Genomic DNA, 18,545 nt, shown 5'->3' with positions numbered 1-18,545 from the left:
TTTTTGCACCTAGCTGTTGCTATAGACTTACGTTCTAGCCAGTAAGATAGATATAGGGAGGCTGTGGGATAGAATTACTAGGAAAGCAACTAGAAGGGGGCACAAAAAACTAGTATGAGTCCTCCTCTCCTGCCTCTACCTGATAGCTGCACTTCTAGCAGCCATCCTGGACCATAAGTGACCCTGAGAATGGAAGTCATACACTAGGGAGACCTAAGCAGAAAGAAAGAAGCAGCCTGGGTCTTTAATGACTATGGAATTGTCAAACTGAATTTCCTTTCTGTCAGAGAAAAAAAGTTCTGTTTAACTCACTATTTTGGGAGTCTTGGCTAGTAGCAGCTGAATATAATTGCCAACTAACAGAATTTCCTTGTATTTTAACATTCTACATTTAGAATTTACTTTATTGTCAATTGCAGGGATACATTAGTACAATTATAATCTAGCAACCAAATCTTTTGGGGGCTCACTTCAAATTCTAATGAACATTCACAGTATTTCCAAAGGGAAAAATGTTAAGTAGTATTCCTGATTTAAGGTTGAGAAGAACTTTAATATTCAAAAAGACATGAAACTTTTTCAAGCATGAATACTGTTGGAAGATCTAGCGTTTACATAATAATTAACTTTTCGTTCTTTTGGTTGCTTCAATTACTGCTCTGTACTGACGTCCCATGGAATGGGGTTAGTATGGAGATGAAGAAACAGCTGAGAACAAACTCAAAAAGATATTCAATATTAGGACTTCCATAGTTTTATAGAAGTTTTCTTTGGGGTTCAGTTTTGGACTAGAATACTGACAACCTCCTCAGTTGTAGGAACACCATATAATCAATTAAATGGCTTAAGGTTTCTATTCCTTTATATTATTTTAGGACTCTAAGGTGTAGCTGTCTCAAGGGAATACTGGTCACACATGCATCCATCAGTTCTAAGCTAAATAGAACATCTTCATGATTAAAAGAATTTTATGACCTCCTAAGTCAGGCTTCCTGGGTTTAAATTCTCCCTCTAAACCATTTACTTATGTGATCATATATGCAAATTACTTAACCTAAGCCTTATCTCTCAAATGGAAAACAGGGATGTTAACAATAGCTATCTACCTAAAACAACTGTTAAGATTAAATGAGAGAATACTCATAAAGCCCTCCACAAAATGCCATAATAATTGTTCAATACATGTTAGCTATTATCAAATATGCATTTTGAACATGCATCTAAGTTGGAGCCTGTCTAAATTTGTAGTACCAAAGTTTTAACTCAGTTTTTTAGTGTATTTTTATAGAAAACAAAGTGAATTCGACTAAAATAATTTTTACTTAAATCATTGTCTACAAGTGGTTTGTCTCTACAATTAGAGTGTTGACATATATTAGGTTTTGACAAGTTTCCTTCACAAATGAAGTATGATAAATAACTGAAAGCAATACTTGCAGTATTAGTGAGAGGTGAACTCTCGTTAACAAATTCCAATACAAGTTAGTCATGGCAATTGTTGGAGTCAGGCCATGCTACTGAAATATGAAGTGCAAAATATGGCACTTCAGCATCTTGAATACCTTCAGCTGAAGGAGTCTGAGAAAAGAGGAGAAGCAGGAAGGTTACTCTAACCTCCTCCCCGCCTCATACTTCTTCCCTGAAACAAATCATAAAATCCTCATGTGAAATATGCCCTCCTCATACCAAGTAGCATCTTTACCTCAAAGACAAAGGGACACCAAGAAGAATAGTAAGAACCCTTGATTATTACAATTACCTTATATTCCTTAACCCATCATATTCTTCCATGACTGTACACTTTTCATCAAACCTAGCACAAAAAACTCAGGTCTAACTATTTCTTTGGATCTTTGCTTCCTTAAGTCATCCATCTCATGTAAAACTTACATTAAATAAGCTTGTATGATTTTCTCCTGTTAATCTATCAGTTTACTTAATTAAAACAAAAACTAATCCCTGAATATTCGCAATGTGATTTTGAATTTTTTGCTATTTTAAAATTTTTATTTATTTTTTATTTTTATTTTTCGAAGATTTTATTTATTTATTTGACAGAGAGAGCAGGAGAGCAGAGGCAGGGGGAGCGGCAGAGAGAGAGGGAGAGGGAGAAGCAGGCTGGCTCCCCCCGCTGGGCAGGGAGCCTGATGTGGGGCTCGATCCCAGTACCCTGGGATCATGACCTGAGCCGAAGGCAGTCGCTTAACCACCTGAGCCACCCAGGCGCCCCTATTTTAAATAACTTTTAAAAAACTTATTCTAGGGGCGCCTGGGTAGCTCTGTTGGTTAAACATCTGACCCTTGATTTTTGCTCAGGTCATGATCTCAGGGTTGTGACATCCAGCCCCACGTGGGGCTCCGCACTCATTGTAGAGCCTATTGGAGATTCTCTCCCTCTCCTTCTGCCCCTCACCCCTGCTCATGCATGCTCTCTCTAAATAAATACATATATATATATACATATATATATAAATACTTTAAAAAAACACAACAACTTATCTAAAAATGATTTATTCCCATCGAGGGGAAAAAAAAGAACAAGCAAAAAGGATATAAAAATCACTCAGGAAGCCATATACCCAAGATAACCTCTAACACACCTAATCTTTCTATATTCACAGCCTTATGTAAAACAAAATGCAACTGCACTGTCTATACAATTTTATAACTTTTTCTGAATCTTTTCTGTATCAGTAAATGCTATTTTATATTATCTTTTTTAAATGGCTGTAAATAATGTTTCACTACATTGTTTAACCAATTATTGAGATCGTTTCCAATTTTTACTATTATAAATCACACTTTGATAAACATTCTTTGCAGCCTTATCTTTGAGCTGACAGATAGTAGTATTTTGGATGTAAATACACACACATATTTTAAAGTAATACTGTAATCACACTACAAGAGCAAATGTGAATGACCTTCCATTAATACTTTTATGTACTAGGTTCTCTGAGAGAAGTGAATTACTACGGTTATGCTCATTGACTGAACAGATTTGGGATTAAAGAAAGCTGAAACAACAGATAACTGTGTTAGTCAGAATGTGTGATTAGGGGCAATGTGTGTTAAGTGTCTGCCTTTGGCTCAGGTCATGATCCCAGGGTCCTGGGATCGAGCCCCGCATCGGGCTCCCTGCTCAGCGGGAGGCCTGCTTCTCCCTCTCCCACTCCCCCTGCTAATGTTCCTTCTCTCCCTGCTGTGTCTCTCTCTGTCAAATAAATAAACAAAATCTTAAAAAAAAAAAAAAGAATGTGTGATTAACTGGCATCCTCATTTCTTTGATAATCCTTGAAACTATAAACAAATAGGTCTTGAGATGCAATAGAGGCACTAGTTATGGTTAAAAGATTCCTTTTGTAGAACAGTCATTTATTTCCGACTTCACATTTTGTGTAAACTTGGATTTCATAAGAAAGACTTGGTTCAACTAAACAGCTACCAAATATCCATCATCTTGCAAGGAAACAGAAATACAGAAATATGTGTGGTCTTTGAAGGGGCCCACAGCATGAAGAAAAAGTCAAGTGACTAAAAAAGATCAATTCAAGATACTGATAGCATGCATTTCCCAGTGTTGGGTAAATCAAGGAATGTTTATAGGTGAACCTTTCAAATAAAGGATTCAGATGCTTCAATAAAGATGGTAGATCGAGATTAGACAACTTCCCTTCCCCACCTAAATCTCTAGGAAATATCACAAAAGACTAAACAACCAAATCTGTAACAGTGCTGGAAAGCAAAGAGTAAGCAGACAAACTCTGAGGAACCTCTAAAAGATAAAAAAAAGATGGGAATAGACTTCAGGAAAAGGGTGATAAGGAAAAAAGGAAAGAAAAAGAAAGTAAATATAGGAACTGATGACAACCCAAAACATTAGAATAATGCAAAGTGGGAGCAGTTTGAAGGTCCTCGAAGCCCTTGAAGGAAGTCAATCCACACCAAGAGTGTGGAAGGCTGGGCAGAAGCATTTCTCAGGGTAATGAATGGGAAGATGTGTGCAACAGCAGGTAGGATAGAGCACTCTCCTCTTTTCCCTGCTTGTTCCAAACCAACAGATGGCACTAGTATCTGTACCAGAAGAACACATTGGGTAGCCTTGAAAGGAGCAGAGACTTAGGAAGCTACTGACTTCCATGGAGCCTCTGTTTCCAGGAGACAACTATCAGCTTGTCCCATATTGGAACAAATCATTCTTTTTCATTCGTCACCAGAGGCAGACTATGATAAAGACTATGATAAAGCTAAATATCCACCAATAAATAGAGCTACATATCCACCAACAAGTTGACAAGGAATCTCAAACACAGAAATGAACACATCAAAGAAGTGTGAACAAAGCAAAACCAAGCAAGGCAGCCACTAAACTCAAGCAGCCCAACACACAAAAACTTAAGCTAACAGAGTTAATTGAGAAGACTCTAAATTTGTGTAATTAATATCCTCAGAGAAACAAAATAGCACTTGCATTCACACACACACAGTTGATACGAAAATGAAAAATTAAGACACTGGAAATTTAAAATAAATAGCTCAAATAAATGGCTTGGTGCTCTGTTTGGAAAATGTTTCATACTATATATTCTTTTCTTGGAGAATACTGACGCATTTTAGCATATTAAAGGCTTTGGGAAATTCTAAAGCACTTAATTTTTGTTTTTGTTTTTTTATCTGTTTGACATGGACCATGTATTTCACAGTATTCTTTGAACACTGTTGTGTGGAACACAGGATAATGAAACAGATGTGCAAAGGGCTATAGGAACAGAGAAAGCACCTAACCTCAACAAGAGTGGTGGTGGGGTCTTCCAGAAAATAAAATAATATCTGAACTACATTTAAAAGTCAAGTAAGAGTTAACATGCAGGAAACAGAAATCAGCAAAATAAAGCAGACATTCTACACAGAAGAAACACCATGGGAAAAATTTCAGATATGAAATAACACTGGGTCTCTAAAAGTCTCCATATCCTTTGCCATTAAAAACTTGGGGTGGGAGGGATGGGGTGGTGGGTGATAGACATTGGGGAGGGTATGTGCTATGGTGAGCGCTGTGAATTGTGTAAGACTGATAAATCACAGACCTGTACCCCTGAAACAAATAATACGTTACATGTTAAAAAAAAAAAGATAGTAGGAAGGGAAAAATGAAGGGAGATATCAGAGGGGGAGACGAACCATGAGAAACTATGGACTCTGAGAAACAAACTGAGGGTTCTAGAGGGGAGGGGGGTGGGGGATGGGTTAGCCTGGTGATGGGTATTAAAGAGGGCACGTTCTGCATGGAGCACTGGGTGTTATATGCAAACAATGAATCATGGAACACTCCATCAAAAACTAATGATGTAATGTATGGTGATTAACATAACATAATAACAACAAAACAAAACAAACAAAACAAAAAAAAACCCTTCACATCCTCACTGTCTTGTTAAAAAGAAAAACAGAAGCCCAAAATGGAGACACTTAGGCCAAGTCACCACACGGGGGCTTAATACCTAACCTAACTGCAACCTCCTTAGAAATGTAGTCTTAACCAGCCTGTCAGGAATTTTCAGAACAGCACTAAAAAAGGTGATCTGTCACATGGGTCTTCTCCATCCGCAGCCCACCCCCCCATGTGGTAACCCACCTAATTAGACCCCCTACCTTTTACCCCTAGGGAAAGGTGACCCTGGCTGGTACAATCCTTTCTTTTATTTTGCTAATAACTTCCTTGCTCCACCATCCTTCCTATAAAAATCTTACATTACAAAACAACTATTGGGAGCTCCCATTACTCGCTAGATGGGATGCTACCCAATTCATGAATCATTTAATGAAGCCAACTACATCTTCAAAATTTACTTGGTTTTGTTTTTTAACAGATTTGGTGACAGGAATAGGATCTGAAGTGAACTTCTAAAGGCCTTCGGGGATAAAGAGAAACACAGGCATGGCACTCTGTGAACCCTTTTGAGTTCACTGTTTTGCCATTCATTTCCAAGGACCTTTGGTGAGCTCCTCTGGGTCTGAGCTCCACTCTCTTGCATTTGAGCTTGGATCAAATTGGTTTTCCAATCCAGGGTTAATGAGTCAGTCTACACAGACAAGAGGCTCTAACAGAGCTCCAGTCCTTTGCCCTTGGTTCAGTTTACAATTCCACACTGGAATCCCTCCTCCAGTTGTAGTCTGCAGTCTCCCTGACTGGCATTTGCTGGTTTAGTACTTTCCCTAGTTCCAATCCACAGTCTCCATCTACTAGAGTCTGCTGGTCAGCTTACGTTGGGAACTGTTGGTGGCCACTGGTTGGAGTTGGAATGGGTCTGACTTAAGAACCAGACCGGGTCTGGGAACAGACTGGGTCTGATCTGAGTTGGACTGGGTCCAGTGTGAGGCCTGTGGTATTGTTTTAAACAAAGGCTAATTGATAATGCAAGTCTCAGGAGTCAGAAATAAGGCTGCAAACACTGGTGGGCATGGGTCAAGCATTTAAATTCAAAGGCTATTAGAGCACTCACTACCTCTAGAAGACTTCTGTGATAATAATATATAATAAGTTGGTCACATTAATGGGTTAGATTGACACTAGGTCACCCACCAAATTCAAGAAAATTTCTGTGCAATGAGGTACACTGCAAAACACCCCACAATTCCCAACACCATCGCATGCCCCTCTTAGTTATTAATCTGACTCTGAGAAACCCAGAGGCCTAGCTAAAAAAAAAAGCGGGGGCGGGGGGAGGATCCTTCATATCCAGAGTTGAACAGGCCACCTTCTGGCATACCTGCTTACTTTATGTCTAAAAACTATAGTCCCAGAAGTCCCAAGTATTTAAACAGCAAGATCTTACTAAAATCAACCTAGAATTACAATGGCCATTATGGTAAATGCTCTAATTAGAGAAATAATTTAAGAAGTATACTTGAAAGCAAGGGTTCTTAAACAGAATGGGATACCTATTTTATTTGGTATGCAGAAGCCACCAAAAGGTTTCAAAATTCCAAAGTTTCATTATTCAAAAGGACAAAAAGACAATGAAAAAGAAAGGTACCTAAAACAAAAGACTAAGACTAACATGTAAGACTGCATTAATTCCTACTGCTCTCCTCTCTCTTTTATTTGGGTACTCTTTCTAGTAATCCTCTATGTGAATTGTCTTTTGACTCTGAAGAGACTATTAGTTACCTTTTTTTTATTATGTTATGTTAATCACCATACATTACATCATTAGTTTTTGATGGAGTGTTCCATGATTCATTGTTTGCATATAACACCCAGTGCTCCATGCAGAACGTGCCCTCCTTAATACCCATCACCAGGCTAACCCATCCCCTGACTCCCCTCCTCTCTAGAACCCTCAGTTACCTTTTAAGATAAGGACCACCACAGGCTGCAGGCAATCCCCTACAGGTATCTTTCATTCCTGGGTTAAAGGCCAAACTACCAGCCATAGTTAAATAATTTCTTAAACCCACAGAGGATTCTCAAAAGGTTTTATAAATAAATTACCTCCTGAGCCCAATACAGAGGGAAAAAAAAAAAAATTCCCTTCCTTTCCAAATCCAGAACTGTTGATTATCGATCCTGTCTCCCAGGTATAGCTACTGCCTTCTTGATTGTCTTGTTTTATGTCCTAAGAATTTGGCTTGGCTTTCTGCCTGCCTGGGACAGGCAGGTTGTGTTTAGCTAAATTTGGGAGTGACTCTAGATCTTATAAAAATATTATCTTTTGCACCCTGAGGATGCTGCTAGGGTCCATGAGGTTGTTTAAAACTGCCAGATACACTTACTCTATGTCCTGGCTGAGACCTGACAAGATACTTGAAAGGATTTACTAACTCTGTAATCAGAAATCTGGCCAAATTAGAAGCTCATATTCAGAGCCTGAAAAGTTTTTTTTTGAGATTTCTCCCCTAAGCTAAATATACCCAGACAGGGTAAAACACATAGGTGGATGGGTGTGAGTGTCTTTGATACCATTTAGGCAGCAACTTAATTCTTTGAGGAATTAAAAACAGCTACATCTGTTTTATAAATATGTTATCACCTTATACCTGTCAGAATGGCTAAAATCAAAAAGACAAGAAATAAGTACTGGTGAGGATGTGGAGAAAAAGGAACTCTCATGCACTGTTGGTGGGAATGTAAATTGGTACAGCCATTGTGGAAACCAGTGTGGAGGTTCCTCAAAAAAGTAAAAACAGGAATCCTGTTTGATCCAATAATTCCACTACTAGGTATTTATCCAAAGAAAACAAAACACTAATTTGAAAAGATATATGCACGCCTATTTATTGAAGCATTATTTACAGTAGCCAAGATATGGAAGCAACCTAAGCGTCCATCAGTAGACAAATGGATAAAGGAGATATGGTAACATATGCAACAGAATATTACTCAGCTATAAAAAAGGATTAGTTCTTGCCATTTGAGACAACATGGATGGACCGAGAGGATATTATGGTAAATGAAGTCAAATTGAAAAAAATAAATGCCATATGATTTCACTCATATGTAGAACCTACAAAAAAAAATCAATAAACATACAAAAAGCAGAATCAGACCTTTAAATACACAGAAATAATGGCTGCCAGATGGAAGGAGGGTGGTGGTTATGTGTAAAATGCAGGAAGGGGAGTGGGAGATTCAGGCTTCCAGTTATGGAACGACTAAGTCATGGCACAAAGTTGTTTCCTTTATTTGCAGCATAGGAAATATTGTCAATGATACTGTAATAAGTGTTATATGGTGACAGATGGTAGCTTCACTTGCAGTGAGCACAGCATAAGGTATAGAGAAGCTGAATCATCATGTTGTAGACCTGAAACTAATGTAACACTGTGGGTCAACTATACTAAAAGAAAAAATTTTTTAAGTGTAAGAGTTCAAACTTTCATATTATATTAAAACTTAGTTCTAAAATTAAAAAGTAATACAGAAAAACTTAGATGCAGCTTCTTTTATAACTAGTGAGTTTTGTGTTTCTGTACCGAATTCGTGGCAGCAATTTAAAGCTATAACCTATGAGGTCTCTGTCTGTGTCCGTATGTTTATGTGTGCCTCTCTATATAGTAAATGTACGGTATTTTCTACCTCCAGATGGTATTCTTAAAATTAATTTGTAAATTTAGTTGGCTTAAAGATCTATTTAACTGGCTTAAGGAAAATTAACTGCTTATATAAATTCTCAGAAATATAACAAAAACACCCACATGTTTTTCAAGTACTGGGATAATCTTCTAGTAAATTAAAGCTAGTTTAAATTCATTGGTTTAATTAAAACAGGCATGTCTTTAGAGTTATCAACATTGAATATAATGCAGATAAACAAATTTCATTCTACCTGAATTTACTAGTTTAATTACATCTGTTATAATTTGTCAGCAAAAGTAACTTAGAATCATGGCTGATCTTGTCTAACGTCTCATAAAGTTTTGTGGGTAATCTAAACATGATTGTTGGAGCAAATGATTTAGATATAAGTGGGATAAGAATTTACAGATAAGCTTTTTAGCAATTGTATTTTATGGTATATGTGCTTAAAAATTTTTTCCAAATCTCTTTAGCTTGAAATTTTAGGAGTCTTGCTAAATTAAATTAAATGATGGAAATGTGGGCGCCTGAATGGCTCAGTGGTGGGTTAAGTGACTGCCTTCAGCTCAGGTCATGATCCCACATCCCCACATCAGGCTCCTGGCTTGGCAGGAGTCTGTTTCTTCCTTTGACCCGCCCTCCTCTCCTCTCTGGTGCTCTCTCACACTCTCTCTCTCAAACAAATACAGTAATATAAAAAATAAAATCTTTAAATGATGGAAATGTATTGAATATTTAGACCATTTTCAAGCAAGATAAAATACTGTTATTGAACATAGGCTTATTTACTTTTGGTTTATTACAGAGAAGCTGAAAGATATTTAGGTTTGTTAATTCTACACTGGAAAACTGAAAAAAGCATATGCTTCTAGAAATTATGAAATGTATTCATAATTTGTCAATCTAAAAAATGCTGGTATTACAGTTCACTACTCTTCTTAGTTTTCACTAGAAATGAAGATTTCTAAGGGTTAAGAATTCTAATTAATGTTATTACAACTACTGCAAATAAAGGAAACAACTTTGTATGTAAAGAAAGTAAAATGTGTGTTTTTGGTACGAGAAGGAATAAGGAATGGAGATGCATTTTCTCGTTGAGGGGAAAAAAAAGTAATTTTGTCCTAAAGTGAGGCTGGTTGTTTAAAGAAAAAGAACAGGACAAAATCTGAATGTGAAAAACAAAAAACAAACTTGCAAAGTTTGTTAAAAATGCATCCTTGGAAAGGTCAGAACTAAGATTAAAATGAATAAGCTTTAATACCAAAAGTAAGCTGGTACATTGGGAGGATGGGTTAGCCTGGTGATGGGTATTGAGGAGGGCACGTTCTGCATGGAGCACTGGGTGTTATGCACAAACAATGAATCATGGAACACTATATCTAAAACTAATGATGTAATGTATGGGGATTAACATAACAATAAAAAAAAATTAAAAAAAAAAAAAAACAAAAAAAACAAAAGTAAGCTGGTACAAAAGCAGAATTTTATTTCCTCTGTTAAAAGGACAAAGGTTTTGTTTTGGACTTGGGGTCTGCTTTTGATAAACAGATTGTTGAAGTAGCTTTATTTTTTAAGTTTCATAATGATCTGTGATCTTATTTAGGCAAACTTTAAAACCTGTTTTTGATATTTTTGACAAAGTTCCCAAAACTAAATTCTAAATGAAATTTTCTTGACCTGTAAGAAATTTTGGAGTGCTTCCAAAAGTGTCCCTGGAACATTCCAAAAAAATTGTTAAACTAATTAGGCTTATTTGATATATTAAATTACATGGGAAGCATCGTCAAGTAAGAAGTAATACTATGTCTTCCTCATATTGTAATTGTTAAGACTGTGGCTATATGTGCATAAAGTTCATTTTACTTCTACAAAAACTTGCCCCACATTGCCAGATTTTGCCATCCTGATGTCCTTGTAACAAGGCAACAGTTTGCTCCTGAAACAGAGAAATTAAGATGGGTCAGTAATGGCTGTAAGATAAATGAACAGTTGGGGCTATGGGAAACCAAAGATGGCTGCTTGGTAATTCTCAGCTGCGGGGCAAACCCCATTTTTCAGTTTTTGCATTCCTTCACCCACCACAGTGCATTTAAGATGACTAAAATTGTGAATTAACACTGATGGGGAGATTTCTACCAGTCAGGTCCATAATCCTGGAAAAATAATTTTTGTCCCAAGAGGCCTCAGATCTCTCTCTGGACCCTTTGAACACCTGCAGCTGGATTTCATTCAACTGCCTCTCAGTGTGGGTGATCAATACGTTCTTGTTACTGTATGTATGGGTTAAAGCCTTCCCCTGTTGCAAGGCTAATGCCCTCCCAGTGGCAAAGAAAAAAGGGAATGTTTCCCAGTTAGGGTATACTTTCCACAATATCCAGTCAGTGATCAAGGTACCCACTTCACCGGACAAATTATTCAAGCCTTCATGAAAACTCTGCAAACTTCTTGGAATTATCACAATCTCTATCACCTTCAACCAGACAAGGTCAAGAGAACTAATGAGATCCTTAAACTTAAAATTTCCAAACTTGAAACTACTGGACCTCCCTGACCTAATGTATTGCCTTTGATCTTGTAGACTATTCACAGTACCCCATTTGGAAAACACACTCACTCCACACAAGATAGTTACTGGCAGACCAACGCCTATTGGTATACAACCTTCTGTTGATCCTGTGTCTCATTCTAGTATGACCAATGACTATAAGTGTCTAATGTCTTATGCTCAAGCCTATCATCAACAGGCTAAAAAATTCTTCCCAGGTCCCAATTCTCTGGTTATAGTCTAGGGCCTGGTGACTGAGTATTCTGAAACCAATATTAGAGGAAGACAGCACTTAAGTCTTGTTGGAAGGATCCTTACTAAGTGCTCCTGACCACTGCTCCAAACTAGAAGATGCTGGAGACCTCTGAATCAAATTGACAAGGAGTAGCTGACATTGAGGTAGACTGTTTCAAAAATTATAAGACAACAAATCAAGGCTTCATACTTTAAACATGAAACCATGAAACCTCTTCTTTTTTTGTATCCTTTATTCTGGCATTTGCTTGCAAAGATAACACCTTCATCTCTATCTCCCTGGCCATTGCTAAGGGGAGTAACCTCTGGAATGTAGAGAAGACTTTTATTTCAGGCTAGCATTTCACAAGCAAAATAAGACATTTCAATGGTTGACTCTCCTGAGTTTACACTGTTAAGTTAGAAAGGACCTACCAGGAGGCTTTCATGATTTAGCGTTCACTCCTTTTGGCAGGTCCCTACCACCCTGGCTAGGCATAAAGGTAAATGAGATTATGATCAGACACTTCTTAATTCCTGAAATTGCAGAATCCACTGCTAAAGCAATAGCTGTCCAGTAAAAACCCTTACATTCTCTGGCTAAAGTTCTTTTTTTTTTCCCCCCAAAGTTCTTGACAATAGGATAGCCCATGATTATCTTTTAGCTGAGTAAGGTTATCTGCTGTGAACAACATCACCTGCTGTTTGCCTGTGGATTAATACTTCTGGGGTAGTTGAAACTCAACTGTATAAAAATCACTGAGCAAACCACTTGCCTTAAAAGAGTGACTCCTTCAACAGGGTCTTTCTTTGACTGGTTTGGGTCTTAGGGACCATGGCTCCAAAGTGCACTCCAAAAACTGGGAATTATCCTGTTTACGGTTATCATAAAAATCTCTCTAGTGCACTGTATCCTTTCAAAAGCTTTAAATGTGTATTTGCAGCTGCTAACTACCAAGTGGATGATCTCCGAGACCAGAACCTTACAGTCAAAGTGAAGAGGATAACCCACTTCTGTGACCTGTGAACACTGTAGGCAGATATGGCTAAAAGTCCCCAGAAAAAGAAAGATGAGGCATAGCTTTGGGGACACAACAAAAGTCATTTTAGGCCCCCAGCTATTTTTATGACCTATGCCCCATCAACTGGCTCTACGTGACCAAGAGCACTTCTTGCAGAACTGCCTAGAAGCCACTGGAATTGCAAAGGAATGCAAAAACCTCAGGAGTTAAGGATTTTAAGGAAACAAAAAGGAATGCAAAAAGCAACATTCTCTACCAGGCCAGGAAATAGCCCAACCATATCAGAGACAATAAATCAATGGTAAAACTCCGAGCGCTGGTTCAAAAGTGAAAGTTGACCTAAAGTGCATTCTTAAGTCTTTTCTTTTTTTGCAGGATTTGCCTCCTCCAGCCCTTCCCCCCCACCCCCGCACTCAGACAACGGACTAACTGGAGCCAGAGAATTAATGATGCTGACCCTTGCTGGCCCTACTAACTTCAATCAACTAGGAACTTGGACTCTGTCAACTTAGGATGACTTTTGCCCTAATTCTGTACTGAACTCTCTCCTTTAACAAGTCCCTCCACCAATATGCATGTACCCTTAGCTTAAAACTTCCCTAATTTTGTTGTTCGTAGAGACACTGCTTTGGGAAACCCCAGTGTTTTCCTTACCTGTTGCAAGTAAAATTCTTCCTTTTCCACTCTTTGGCATGGTTGTGTCTTTTGACGATGCCCACCAAGAGGTGAACCCAGTTTGGGGTTACAATATCAAGGTGTTAAGCAAAAAAGTCATGACCTATGGATGTCATAAAAAGGAACAACAAAAACTTGGATAACTTCAGAGCCACAGCTGAGAGTGGTGCTAATTCCTTAAATTTTGACCACATCTCTTAGTTAAGCTGAGAGTCTGATCAAAAGGGGAGTAATTGTTAAAAAGAAAACCAAAAGCCCAAAATGGAGCTTCTGATGCCAAGTCACCTTGCCTCCAGAAAATTCCTGATCAGCACCGATGAAGTCATCTGTCATATGGGCCCTCTCCATCCCCCAAAAGGAAGATAAATAATCCAATAAAACTCCTTGCCCTTCCCCCAAGGGAGGGTGACTTTACCTGGAACAAAGAACAGTTCTTTCCTTTTGCTAATAACTTCCTTGCCCCACTCTTTCCTCAAAAACCTTCCATTTCGCACAACTCCTTGGAGCTCCCCTCTACTTGCTAGATGTGATGCCGCCCAATTCATGAATCATTAAATAAAGCCAACTAGATCTTCAAATTTAACTGCTGAATTTTGTTTTTTAACCGTCTGTTGACACTTTCCATTAGTCGCATCACCATCTTCTGTGAAAACCAGGCCATTAAGCTAAGGAGGCTGGGCTTTTCTGGACAAGAGTTAAGACACTACTGAAAGGAATACACGGTCGTACCTGAATTTTAGAATGATTACTCTGGTGGCCATGTGGAAAAAAAAATTAAGACTGAAGGCAGAGAAAATAGAGCCCAGTGGTAGCAGGGATGGACTGAGTGGAAACAGGATGACCAGGTTTTTGGCTTAGGTAGCAGACAGTAGATGGCTTGGAAGGAGTTAAGGGGCAGGAGGGGAAGAGTACATGTGGCTGGATTAAACTAGCAATGGAGAAATGACCGCTTGTGTGGTTAATTCTTTTAAGCAAGTATGGACTGATACTACTAAGGGGAAAATTAACTAGAGAGAGTACTTGAGCTGTTATGATCTACACAGGAAAAATTTTCTTAAATGGTTAATATGACATGTCATATACTCTGCAATTGTAATTTTTAATTACGGGTTATAAATGGACTATATGATTTAATGTATCAAATTAAGATCCACTTAATTATGGGACTGTTTGACATACATAATTTTAAAGTTCATTCTAAGAGCACAATGTCCCTGTATAGAGTCACAGTGTTGACATTTTGTAGATTTCTACAGCTTCAACAGGCATAGCAACTTCTTGTAGGATTTTTTATTGCAACAAGCTAAGGTGATTTCCTTCCACAAAGAAGTTTTACTCTCAAATACCTATAAAAGATAACATACTGTTGTTTGTAGCACAAAAGGGAGTAACCACAAACTGGGAAAATGGAGAAAGGAAAGCCCAGTAAATGAAGCAGCTACTTTTCAGTCAAGGCAAATCTTGCTTTGTGGAAGAACTGTTGTCAGATCTTCCACATATTTCTATTTTAAAAGAAAAGTTGCAGGGGGCAGTGGCTATATGGGAAATCTCTAAACCTGCTACTTAATTTTGTAGTGAATCTAAAACTGCTCTAAAGTCTTGTTCTTTTTCAAAGTTGAAAATTTGGATATTTTAATGAAAAATCTCAAAGTATAAACGGCAGCAATGGATCCATATTTTTAAAAATATGTAATATTGAACAGGTTAAAACACATACACATATCTTCTCATTGCAAATTTGTTGTTACCATCTTTGTGTATGGGTCCTTTTGAGCCAACAATAAAATCTATAGAAAAAAAATTATGGAATTTAGGCTTACTCAGAAACCCATGAGTTTAGAGGAGAAAGTTTTATTAACTATGAACAAGGTGTTAAACTTAACAGCTATATGGTAGACAACTATACAGTAGCAGACTCTCCAAGGAAGTTATAAGGCTAAAGGTTTGGGCAATCAGAATGAATAATGGTATCCAGGGACTGGCAGCCAAAGAAAAATCCAAAACAATTTTTAAAGACTATGCAGATTGGCACCATTATTTTTAAGAAACAAAAATAACTGCTACTTACCAAGTACCTACTAGTTTCTTTACATGTATTATATCTAAAATCCTTCAAAACAGGTACATTTCATTTGTGAGGAGACTAGCTGAAATGGACTTGCTTACTGAATGGCAAGTCAGAAGTATTCCTGCCAGAGGCAAATGAGCTGTAGGTGAGCTTGTGAGGGATTCACAAACAATAAGCTGGGCAGAAGCATGCAGGCTAAGAGGCAAAGGTTCCATGCATATTGATTCTATGCAGTGGAAAGAAGGAATATAATTTGTCATATGCTTACTATGTGCCAGGTACTCTAATAAATGCTCATAAATATCACTCAAATATTAACAATCTTTCATGATAGGAATCACAATTCCTGAATTTACAAATGGGAACTGGAGGCTCAGAGAAGTTGAGTAACTTGCCAAAAGGTCACATTGCTATCGTGTGTTGGAGCCAAATTAGAATCCAGGTCAGTCTGATTACAAAGCTTTCATTCACCTAGGTCATGCTGCTTTTCCTAAGGGCAATAATGTTTTGCTGACTTCCATTTACATTGCTCAAATTCATTTTGTCTTTTATCTCTAAGAGAGTGCTCACATCCAGGAACCTGAGGAAGCAACACAAACTTTCACAGTTGGGCAGGGCAATAAGAGATCAGGCAATTAATCCTCTTACTTCAGGGGTCCTATCCTAAGGCGTATTAAGGTTATGTTGCCATGCCAGTTAATGGTACATCAGTGTCTCCTAACTTCTGGTTCAGAGCCTCTTTCATTAAGACAATTCATGGAGACTATTCATTGTAACAGAGTGAAAGAGAAAAAAGCAATTCTGACAAACATAATAACTCCCAAATTAGATTTCCTTATTATATATAAAATAAAAAATAGCACAGAATTACTATGTAATTATTAAAATGAATGCAGAAGTCCTTTACTTGAAAGAGCTGATACCCCTAAGTAAAATGTAATAAAGATTACTATTTGTAAAACTTTGAATTTACATAGTTAATTACCATTCCCAACACAGCTCCAGGTTACTGTTTTAGAGCTAAGGAAATAAAAGAAGCTAATTAACTTAAATATTGTTAAGAGAGGAGAAGCCAGGATAGTTAGAATGGTTAACTGTTAAGAACATCAGTTTTTAGTATTTTCTGATTGTAGTACAATGCAGGGAAATAATTAACAGCTTCACTTCTGAAGAATCTTTAAATATTGGGATAAGTGAGTATCACTTGGGATATTTTCAATTGCAAGTAATTGAAAACCCAGGTTCAAAGTGGCTTAAACAGCAGTGAGGGGTTACTAAACTTAAAAAGGACTAAGTCCAGAGGCATCAAAGGTTCCAAAGCTGGTTAATTCAATTTCACATCATTATCATGGACATTCCATCATTCTACTCTACCACATTCAGTAGTCAGCCTGTTTTTCATGATCCAAGCAGTTCCAGATGGCCCATGTAATAATATCCAAAACATAAGAATTTCCTTTCGAACATCTCTATTATTCAAAAAATGTTTTGAGCAGCTCCCCAGCAGATTTCTCCTTCAACTCTCATTGAAGAAGCTTAGGTCAAGAGTCCCTCTTCCACGATAACTGGCAGTGAATGATTGCCGTAAACAATCATTATTTGAGCTCGGCCTCCCTCAGGTATATCATTCTGCATACTGGGAACCCAGATAAAAACTGTTCTTTCAAGAGTCAGGGAAAATGGATTTGGGTGGGAAAGCAAGAGTGTCCTTCAAAGTGAACTTCTTTAGGAAGCAGAAGAAACAACAGAACTAATTCTACTCCTGCCCACAAAGACAGGAATGTTAGTGGTAAACTGAATGTTGTGATGACTGTTATTCAGAAGGTGGAATATATTCCTTGAGCCTAGTCTACATAACTTCCAGTTTCCATTTTCATAGTAGACAAACATGTTATTATGCTTTGGTTAAAACTTTTGTTTGTCATCTATGACAGTTTCCCATTTGCCCTGCCTACCAGTAAGATTAACATGAGGAAATACACATAAAATTCAGCTAACCTTTAGGAGAGGCCTGATAAAGATGAGGTAAGAATTTCTTAAGGTAACTAGAAAAGGAGTTTACATTTATTTAAGGAAGGGACTCACACAGACTAGTTCCTAAATGGAATTTTTTGAATTATAAGGAGTTAAAAAAGGTAAGAATTGGAAGGTATAAGAGAGAATAGGGTTACTGAGGAGGGCAGAATTTGAATACTTTCCTTGTTAAGAAAGAGCTGTTGACCTTATATCTGAAGAAGGGATAGAGTATGAAACATCAGGGAAGTGGGCCCCATGCAACAAGATACGGATATTCATAATTTAGGAAATTTTTATATTATTCATTAAAATATCATCTGAAACATTCTTTCAACTTTTGCAGAATGTACCTTCAAAATCACCAATCACAGTGTCTTACTGCACAACAATCTTTAAGTGTAAGTTATAGTACTGAAATTTGGCTACCCAAGCCACGTACTATCATATACTGCATACATAGATCATTTTTACCAGCTACCTTTAAAATGTATGTCATGAGTTCAAATGGCAGATTTAACAAGAATAGATGGATGACACTTTTTTCTGGCATTGTACCATTCCTTGAAAACTGAAAGTATATGACCTAATTGTCTCCAAAAGTATCCAAATATAGTTTATAAATGTGAAATATTTCAATAAAATAAAACTACAAGTATTTTTATAAAAAAACTTTAAAGCTTAAGCCAATTCCAGAACTTCTTAGATTAGCAATTCTTGTTTTAGAATGTCACCTTATTTGGGAGGCCAAAAAAAAAAACACACAAGAAATTTCAGATTAGTCACTTCCCTCATTTACTAACCTTAGCAGTAAGAGGCTTTAGAGTATTTAAGAAGTTCAACTCCAATCTTAAAGAATAAAAATTTGCCAGCAGTGAGAATATTTAACAGGATATACTAAAGGCTTAA

The 18,545-nt window shown here is 37.4% G+C and overlaps 1 protein-coding gene across 4 annotated transcripts in view; it reads right to left on the bottom strand.

Moving 5' to 3' along the window:
- Positions 1 to 18,545, bottom strand: part of VPS37A (VPS37A subunit of ESCRT-I) — a 45,287-nt gene that overhangs the window by 24,801 nt on the left and 1,941 nt on the right. The window lies entirely within an intron of this gene.

Source organism: Phoca vitulina, unplaced genomic scaffold (genome assembly GCF_004348235.1).
Source record: "Phoca vitulina isolate PV1807 unplaced genomic scaffold, GSC_HSeal_1.0 scaffold15, whole genome shotgun sequence".
Classification (NCBI taxonomy): Eukaryota; Metazoa; Chordata; class Mammalia; order Carnivora; family Phocidae; genus Phoca; species Phoca vitulina.
Note: the sequence above shows the minus strand (reverse complement) of the source record. Positions and strands in the feature narration are given on the sequence as shown.